This window comes from Physeter macrocephalus, chromosome 2, assembly GCF_002837175.3.
Source record: "Physeter macrocephalus isolate SW-GA chromosome 2, ASM283717v5, whole genome shotgun sequence".
NCBI classification, from domain to species: domain Eukaryota; kingdom Metazoa; phylum Chordata; class Mammalia; order Artiodactyla; family Physeteridae; genus Physeter; species Physeter macrocephalus.
In genome coordinates, this window is record NC_041215.1 from 110,314,127 (window position 1) to 110,323,097 (window position 8,971).

Genomic DNA, 8,971 nt, shown 5'->3' on the forward strand with positions numbered 1-8,971 from the left:
TTTCTCCATTCTATTTCCAAGATTTTGGATCATCTTTACTATCATTACTCTGAATTCTTTTTCAGGTAGACTGCCTATTTCATTTTCGTTTGTTTGGTCTGGTGGGTTTTTGCCTTGCCCCTTAATCTTCTGTGTGTTTCTCTGTCTTATCATTTTGCTTAACTTACTGTGTTAGGGGTCTCCTTTTTGCAGGTTGCAGGTGCATAGTTCCTGTTGTTTTTGGTATCTGCCCCCAGTGGCTAAGATTGGCTCAGGTGTTGTGTAGGCTTCCTGGTGGAGGTGACTGGTGCCTGTGTTCTGGTGGATAAGGCTGGATCTTGTCTTTCTGGTGGGCAGGACTGCGTCCAGTGGTGAGTTTTGGGGTGTCTGTGACCTTATTATGATTTTAAGCAGCCTCTCTGCTGATTGGTGGGGCTGTGTTCCTGTCTTGCTAGTTGTTTGGCATAGGGGTATAGCACTGTAGCTTGCTGTTCATTGAGTGGAGCTGGGTCTTAGCATTGAGATGGACGTCTCTGAGAGAGTTTTCGCTGTTTGACATTATGTGGAGCTGGGAGGTCTCTGGTGAACTAATGTCCTGAACTTGGCTCTCCCACCTGAGAGGCACAGGCCTGACACCCGGCCAGAGCACCAAGACCCTGTCAGCCACATGGCTCAGAAGAAAAGGGAGAAAAAAAGAAAGAAAGAAAGAAAAAATAAAATAAAACAGTATTAAAATAAAAAATAATTAAGGATTAAAAGGTAATTTTAAAAAAGAAAGCAAAAAGAGGAGAACAACTAAACCAGAAAACAAATCCACCAATGATAACAAGCACTAAAAACTATAGCAAAAAAAAAAAAAAGGACAGACAGAACCCTAGGACAAATGGTAAAAGCAAAGCTATACAGACAATATCACACACAGAAGCATACACATACACACTCACAAAAAGAGAAAAAGGAAAAAAAATATTGAAAAAGGAAGAGAGGAACCAAATCAATAAACAAATCTACCAATGATAATAAACTCTAAATAGTGAACTAAGATAAACCTAAAACCAGAAACAAATTATTTGCAGAAAGCAAACCCCAAGTCTACAGTTGCTCCCAAAGTCCACCTCCTCAATTTGGGATGATTCGTTGTCTATTCAGGTATTCCACAGACGCAGGGTACATCAAGTTGATTGTGGAGATTTAATCCACTGCTCCTGAGGCTGCTGGGAGAGATTTCCCTTTCTCTTCTTTGTTCGCAGAGCTCCCGGGGTTCAGCTTTGGATTTGGCCCCGCCTCTGCGTGTAGGTCACCTGAGGTTGTCTGTTCTTCACTCAGACAGGACAGGGTTAAAGGAGCAGGTGCTTCGGGGGCTCTGGCTCACTCAGGCCAGGGGGAGGGAGGGGTATGGATGCTGGGCGAGCCTGCGGCGGCAGAGGCCGGCGTGACGTTGCACCAGCCTGAGGCGCGCCGTGCGTTCTCCCGGGGAAGTTGTCCCTGGAGCCCGGGACCCTGGCAGTGGCGGGCTGCACAGCCTCCCGGGAGGGGAGGTGTGGAGAGTGATCTGTGCTCGCACACAGGCTTCTTGGTGGCTGCAGCAGCAGGGTTAGTGTTTCATGCCCGTCTCTGGGGTCTGCGCTGATAGCCGCGGCTCGCGCCCGTCTCTGGAGCTCGTTTAGGTAGCTCTCTGAATCCCCTCTCCTTGCGCACCCCTAAACAATGATCTCTTGTCTCTTTGGCAGCTCCAGACTTCTCCCGGACTCCCTTCTGGCTAGCTGTGGCGCACTAGCCCCCTTCAGGCTGTGTTCACGCCGCCAACCCCAGTCCTCTCCCTGGGATCCGACCAAAGCCCGAGCCTCAGCTCCCAGCCCCTGCCCGCCCTGGCGGATGAGCAGACAAGTCTCTCGTGCTGGTGAGTGCTGGTCGGCACCGATCCTCTGTGCGGGAATCTCTCCGCTTTGCCCTTCGCACCCCTGTTGCTGCACTCTCCTCCGTGGCTCTGAAAGCCTCCCCCCACCACCCCCTGCCGTCTCTGCCAGTGAAGGGGCTTCCTAGCGTGTGGAAGCTTTTCCTCCTTCACAGCTCCCTCCCACTGGTGCAGGTCCCGTCCCTATTCTTTTGTCTCTGTTTTTTCTTTTTTCTTTTGGCCTATCCAGGTATGTGGGGAGTTTCTTGCCTTTTGGGAAGTCTGAGGTCTTCTGCCAGCGTTCAGTAGGTGTTCTGTAGGAGTTGTTCCACATGTAGATGTATTTCTCATGTATTTGTTGGGAGGAAGATGATCTCCACGTCTTACTCCTCCACCATCTTGAAGGTCTCCCCCCGCAATTACCATTTTTGAAAAGGTGGAAATAGATATGTTTTTGTTTGTGTTTAATAAAGAATCTTTAATAGGGTACCTAGGAAACTGGTCGCTTCTAAGGAAGGATATTTGGGAGCCAGGGATAGATTTTCATACTTTTTGAATTTTAAACCAAGTGAATATATAACTGTATTTAAAAAGAAGACACTATTAAATTGAAAACAAAAATGCTTGTGCAACAAGGAAGTAAAAATTATAGCTGATTCTTTCAAAGAGCTTGGCTGTGAAGGGAAGAAGAGAAAAAGGCAGGAGCTAGAACTGTATGCAAGATTGAGGAGTGAGGTTTTAGTTTTTTGTGGCAGAGTCATGACTAGTCCATGATTTGTATAAGACTATGGTGAGGATCAGGACATGCTACTTCAAAACATGACACCTTGTTGGCGTATTCAATATTTTAAGCTAAAGGAGTTTGAGAAAATAGCAGAAGCTGTTTGACCTTCTCCCCTATACAGGTCATAAAACTCTCATGCACCCCTAGAGAGGTACCCTCTCTAGACCCAGAGGAAAGGAGCATCTTTATCTGTGAAGACAAATGGGTGCTGAGAAGAATCCTAACAAACAGGACTTGCTAAGTTTCCCCCAGTTTATTACCCACGTACCTATCATACTCTCTGACCTATCACCTTTCTACATGACTGCCCACACTTCATCAAACCTAGCATAAAAATACTCAGATCTAACTATTTCTTCAGGTCTTCATTTCCTTATGAAGGTTCAAGTGTCACCAAAAACTTACATTAAATAACTTTGTGTACTTTTCTCCTGTTAATCTATCTTTGCTGGTATACTTTTCAGACCCAGCCAAGGACCCTAAGAGGGTGGAGGGAAACTTTCCCTCCCCTACAACTCTCATATTGAGTTGTGACATTCTTCTCCCATCCAGGCATCTGTTGACATCCACTGATTTACAGGAGGCTGAGGATCATCCTGGGAAACTGAGTTGTAGCCACAATGGGGATTCAGACATATATAGACATACCTACCAGATGGGTTTTGATTGGAGGTGGGCAAGCAGAGCCTGGAATATTAGACAGCACTGCCCTGAGAGAGAACTCTAAGCTTTGTTCTGAGTATGTTCTTCACATGGGAAATAATGTGCATGGAGTCCCCTGGAGTTGTACAAGGCATCAGGTGTGTTGAGGGCATGCTTGCTTTGGGGCTTCTTAACAGGAATTAAGGCAGAGGGGTGGGAGCTGTTACCTTCCCCTCTGCACACTGCATTTGTCCAGGCACCATGAAATGTGATGGGCCTAGCATCCCTATTGAGAACCTTGGTGGGTAGAGCCCTCAGCAGGACCCAACACCCCAACAAGGAGCCCTAGCTCAGATGAGGGGAGGCCAGCATTTGCGCCTACTGCAGATTCAGCAGGAATCTTCATAGGCTGCTGAGCTCAAGGCAGCCATGCCCAGAGCTCTCCAGTGGTGGGTGATAGAACCTCAACATAGCAGCTGGCGGTGGTTTGAGAGAAGCAGGTTTCTAGCAAGGTGGCAGCAAGGAACAAACATAACTTTTCTCATGAACATGTGTAAGACCCTTTCCCTCCCCTTTGGGAATCTGATATACCTAGAGGCAGGGGTGGGTAGAGGCTGGGGTAGGACACTCGTTAAGGTGCAGGAAAACATTTGTAACTAGTGAGTTCTTTACCTGGTACAATTTAGATTTAATCTGGACTCTGATGAAGCCTAAGGGTATTTAGGTTGCTTTATTTTAAAGTGTATTTATAATTTGTGTGTGTGTGTGTGTAAGAGAGACGTATATGTTTATTACTGAGTGACTAAGAGGAAGAGCTTGAACATAAGAAGATATAAGTGGGGAGGAAATAAACCAATTTGTTCAGGTTCTGGTCCCCGGTAGACCGGAGGTTAATGGTGGAGAAATAGGATATGAGAAGGGCACTGTTTCTGTTTCTCTTGAGTCAGGAGGTGAGGCTTTGAGATGGAAATGGATTTGTCCGTCTGGACTGGACTTCTTCTGTGCAGTCAGAGGCTGTCTCATCTGCTGAGAGATGAGAAGGGCAAGAGTGGACTGGGCTTCTTGAGGAGAGCCATGAAGGCTTCACCATTCATTTAGGGAAACTGTGCTTGACTAGACAACTATAGATTGCTGAGTGGTGCCGGGGGCCCCACTGGAGTTGAAGACCACGAATTTGAAGTGGCATAACTTTCCCTGACCCCCTCTGTCCCTGAGTTAGGTACCTTCCTGTGGGCTCCATTGCACACCGTGATTCCATCCTGATAATGCTTATCCCATGAGGGTGTGATTGCTGAACTTCCCCACCCCATCAGCCATTATGCTCTGAGAAGGAGTAGACCTGCGTTCATTTACTGTTGTATTCTTCTGAGTCTAGTATAAATTCTTCTACTGTTTTTAGTGTATAGTGGGTGCTCAATAAATACTGGCTGAATAGGCATCAGCAAGATGGCAGTTGTGAGATTTTTCCTATAGCTCTCAGAAACCGAGGTAGAGAAGCAAAGGAGGTGGATGAAATAAATGATCCAGAGTGATTAAGAGGTTTGCAGGGTGGGTGTAGCCTGGGGTAAAGATGTTAAGGGTGCTGACAAGAGCCTTGTTGACACAATGCTCCATGAGGGCTGGGTTAGATAGGAGTTGAGAAGCGGTATGTGCCAAGATGGGAAAGGTCTGGGGTGAGGCCATGGGAGTGGAGGGTTTATGGGAAGCATTAAGGTTGAGGCAGGGCTGGGATGTGACCTTGGCAGGCCCCAAAGTGCTCCTGGCCTTTAAGTTCTACTTCTCAGAGCATTCCTCACAATCCAGTGGGGACCTCCCATCACCAAGGATAAGGAGGGGAGAAAAGTTTAAATAACAAATAGATTCTACTTGGAAAATAGATTTGTGAGTGGGAGAAGAGAACAGACATTAGAACTTGGTTTTTAAATGACAGTATTGACATTAAGTTCTTACAGATACTTTTTTCTTTAAAGCAGTGAAAATGAGATTTACACAATCATGTGGTTGGAACTGTCACAGCTTTTGGTCTCTGTTCTGGTTTTGAAAGCAAAGGCCATACCCAAGTCATCTTTGTAGGCCCTGGGAGCCCTAAGGAAATACACCCCAAGTGCAAGTACATTGATCAAAAATGATCAGTGACTAACATTAGACTGATAACATTTTAGAATGAATAAAGTTGACTAAATGGGTTTTAGATAGCTGAGTCAGTGTTAAAATCTATATATATTTTCTTTTTTAAAATTTTATTGAAGTGTAGTTGATTTACAATGTTGTATTTAATTTCTGCTGTACAGCAAAGTGACTCAGTTGCAATATATATATTCTTTTCATATTCTTTTCCATTATGGTTTATCACAGGATATTGACTATAGTTCCCGTGCTCTGCAGTAGGACCTTGTTGTTTATCCATCCTATATTTACTATTGATAGTTTGCATCTGTGAATCCCAAACTCCCAGTCCTTCCCTCCCCCACCCTACTTCCCCCTTGGCAACCACAAGTCTGTTCTCTATGTCTGTCTGTAAGTCTGTTTATGTTTCATAGATATGTTCATTTGTGTCCTATTTTAGAGTCTACATATAAGTGACATCACATGGTATTTGTCTTTCTCTTTCTGACTGACAGTTTAGTATGGTAATCTCTAGGTCCAACCCACAAATACTCCATGGACCACAGCCAGGTTGCCCCTGACCTGATGTTACATTGTAGGGAGACTGACTATGTGGGCTGTGCCATTTCAACATGAACAGACCCTGCACAGATACTAAGTACAGAAAGAAAGTGTGGGTGATGTGAAGATGTAAAGTATAAGACAACCTGAATCGAAATTATTGGCAGCATACTTATTACTACAGAAAACTCATGAACAAAGTTCAGAAGAGAAATTGAAATTGTTCTTCTGGCCTGGGTACTTGGCTTGAAAGATTTGAGAGTAACACCTGAGTTTAACAGTAGTGTTGGGAATGGAGTCTACTTATTCGTCAGGGAAGGGGTTCAATCACATATGCTCGGGCTTCCCTGGTGGCGCAGTGGTTGAGAATCCGCCTGCCGATGCAGGGGACGCGGGTTCGTGCCCCGGACCGGGAAGATCCCGCATGCCGCGGAGCAAAAAAAAAAAAATCACATATGCTCTCCAAAGTAGGCTGAGAGACTATACTCCTGTACCATATCATTGTACTTGATCTGCTAGTCACAGATTCTCAGAAATAAGGCTATAATACATAAATCTTCAATCCAAATGCCCAGCTTTAGCCTCATCATGGTAATAACTGCATGTTCCAAGTTTTGGGTACTTGATAGTACCTACAGTTTTTTTCCTACCATTGCAAAAGGCCTGTGGAAAGTGATTGTACTTCAAATATATCAGCTTAAAAAGAAATGGAAGAAGTCAGAGGTAGATCTGGGAAACATTCAGATATTTGGAAAGCAATTTGTAAAATATTAGTGAAATTTGGTGACCGAAAATGAAATTTCAAGTTGTTGCTGAATCTCCTAGAATAAATGTAGAACACACTGAGTAATAATCAGATTTTCCCTTTCAGGGTAAAACTACAGCTTCAGAAGAAAGAACGTTTTGGAGGTTCCCGGAAGTGACAATGAAAGACCTAAGCTAATGTGCAACCTTAAACTATGGGGAAGAGTGTGGATCTTGGCAAAGATGGGTTTGGTTCCAATCCCTGCCCTTAGCTGGGCAAATCCTGTGGCTCTTCTGACCTTCCATTTCTTCATGGAAAAACAGGGATAAAAGTAATTACCTTTTAGGGTTGATGGGAAATTGAAATGGGGTATTATATAAGCAAGTAGCTAAAGAACAGTCTATTAGGACATTACAGTTCCTTCCCTAATGATTCTTCTTCTCTGTCACAGACTTGAATGAGCTCCTTACTTGAATGAGCTTCTTAGTGCCTATTCCTTCTTTCCCAGGACGGCCAGCTTGATGATAACTCCTTTCCAAGCAACATCGGAAGTTTCATTTCTTACCGGTAAAATTTGAACAGGCATCGCAAACGTCTGGGCTACTCCAGTTAAAGCTTGGATTTGGGCTTCACCTTGGACGCGGTTACTTGAAGATACCATTAGGTAAATTAATCTCACTCAAATTCCTAACGAAGGGAGGCTTTTTCGTTGGTTTTCATCTAACCCTTCTATCTGTCCCAACATTCAGCAGACCATAAAAACACGGAGCGCTATCAGGAAAAATTGTGAAAAGCTATGAAATGAACCACAAAAGTTATGAGACATCTGCAGTGGAAAAATGAGACACTGTCTAGAGCACTGTTGTTGTTGTCTCTGGCTTTCACTGTCTTTGATCTGCTTTATAACTCTGTATGTTGTAGAAAATGAATAATAATCCAAATGATTGTTGTCCATAAAAAAGAAATGAACAGCATTCGGTGGAAAGCAAGCGACTAATTTTGCATCTATCTGTAACTTCATTTCAACATTCCTTATTGCCCACGTATCTGTGGTTCTTTAAATTCTTCTTTAGACTGGTTGTAACATCTTATTGGGTCCCTCATAAATAAAATAAATTTTATTAAGTAAAATCTTTGACCCATGTTCACTGTATATTAAATTCTTGATTTTTACATCTGAAAAAAAATTTTTTCCTTTTTCAGTGTCTAGTTTAGGGTGTCCCCAGCACTGGGCTGGAGGCATGGGAGATATGCCAACTGGATATACATAAGACAGTTTCAAACTACACATGAAAGAATGGGGCAAGTAGGTAGATTTTATAATAGGGACTTCAGATTGCCATTGGGTTTGAGAGAAAAAAAGAGATCAGGGTTGGAGTAACCAAAAAAGGTTTCAGATAAAAGGTATGGTTTCTAAGCTAGGACCTCAGAAAGCCCAGAGGAGATGGAGATAGAACCGGCTTTGAGAGGGGAAGACACGATTGAGATAATATATGGTAGAAATCAGCATGGCCTGTTCAGAGAGATTTGCTCTTTGACAAGGTCTGGATTGGAACAATAATAACCAAAGATAAATTTATTTGCCATTCACAACATTGAAGGTAATAGGTGCCAGAGGTTCTCAAACCTGACCAGCCCTTAGAATCACCCGTGGACATGTAAAAATGCTGATACCTGGGCCCCATTATCAGAAATTCAAATATAATTGGTCTGGAGAGGGAGGTGCCAGGAAAAACTCCCCAGATGATTTTGAAATGAAACCAAGTTAGTCCTGTGCTACTCAATTTACTTGTGCTCTCTGGTTTAATATAGCCCTCAGAGTGATCCCATAAGAGAGGTATTTTCATCCTTGTTTTACAGATGAGGAAACAAAAGGCCCAGAGAGACTAAGTGATTTGCTTTGAGACTAGCTGCTAAGAGAACGAGGGAGAGCTTGATTAGGGGTGGGTGGTGTGTGGATAACTTTTATTTTATTTTTAAAAATACATTTATTTATCTTATTTATTTATTTTTGGCCACTTTGGGTCTTCGTTGCTGTGCGCGGGCTTTCTCTAGTTGCGGCGAGCGGGGGGCTACTCTTCGTTGCAGTGCGCAGGCTTCTCATTGCAGCGTCCTCTCTTGTTGCGGAGCACGGGCTCTAGGCGCGTGGGCTCAGAAGTCGTGGCACACGGGCTTAGTTGCTCCGCGGCATGTGGGATCTTCCCGGACCAGGGCTCGAACCCGTGTCCCCTGCATTGGCAGGCAGATTCTTAACCACTGC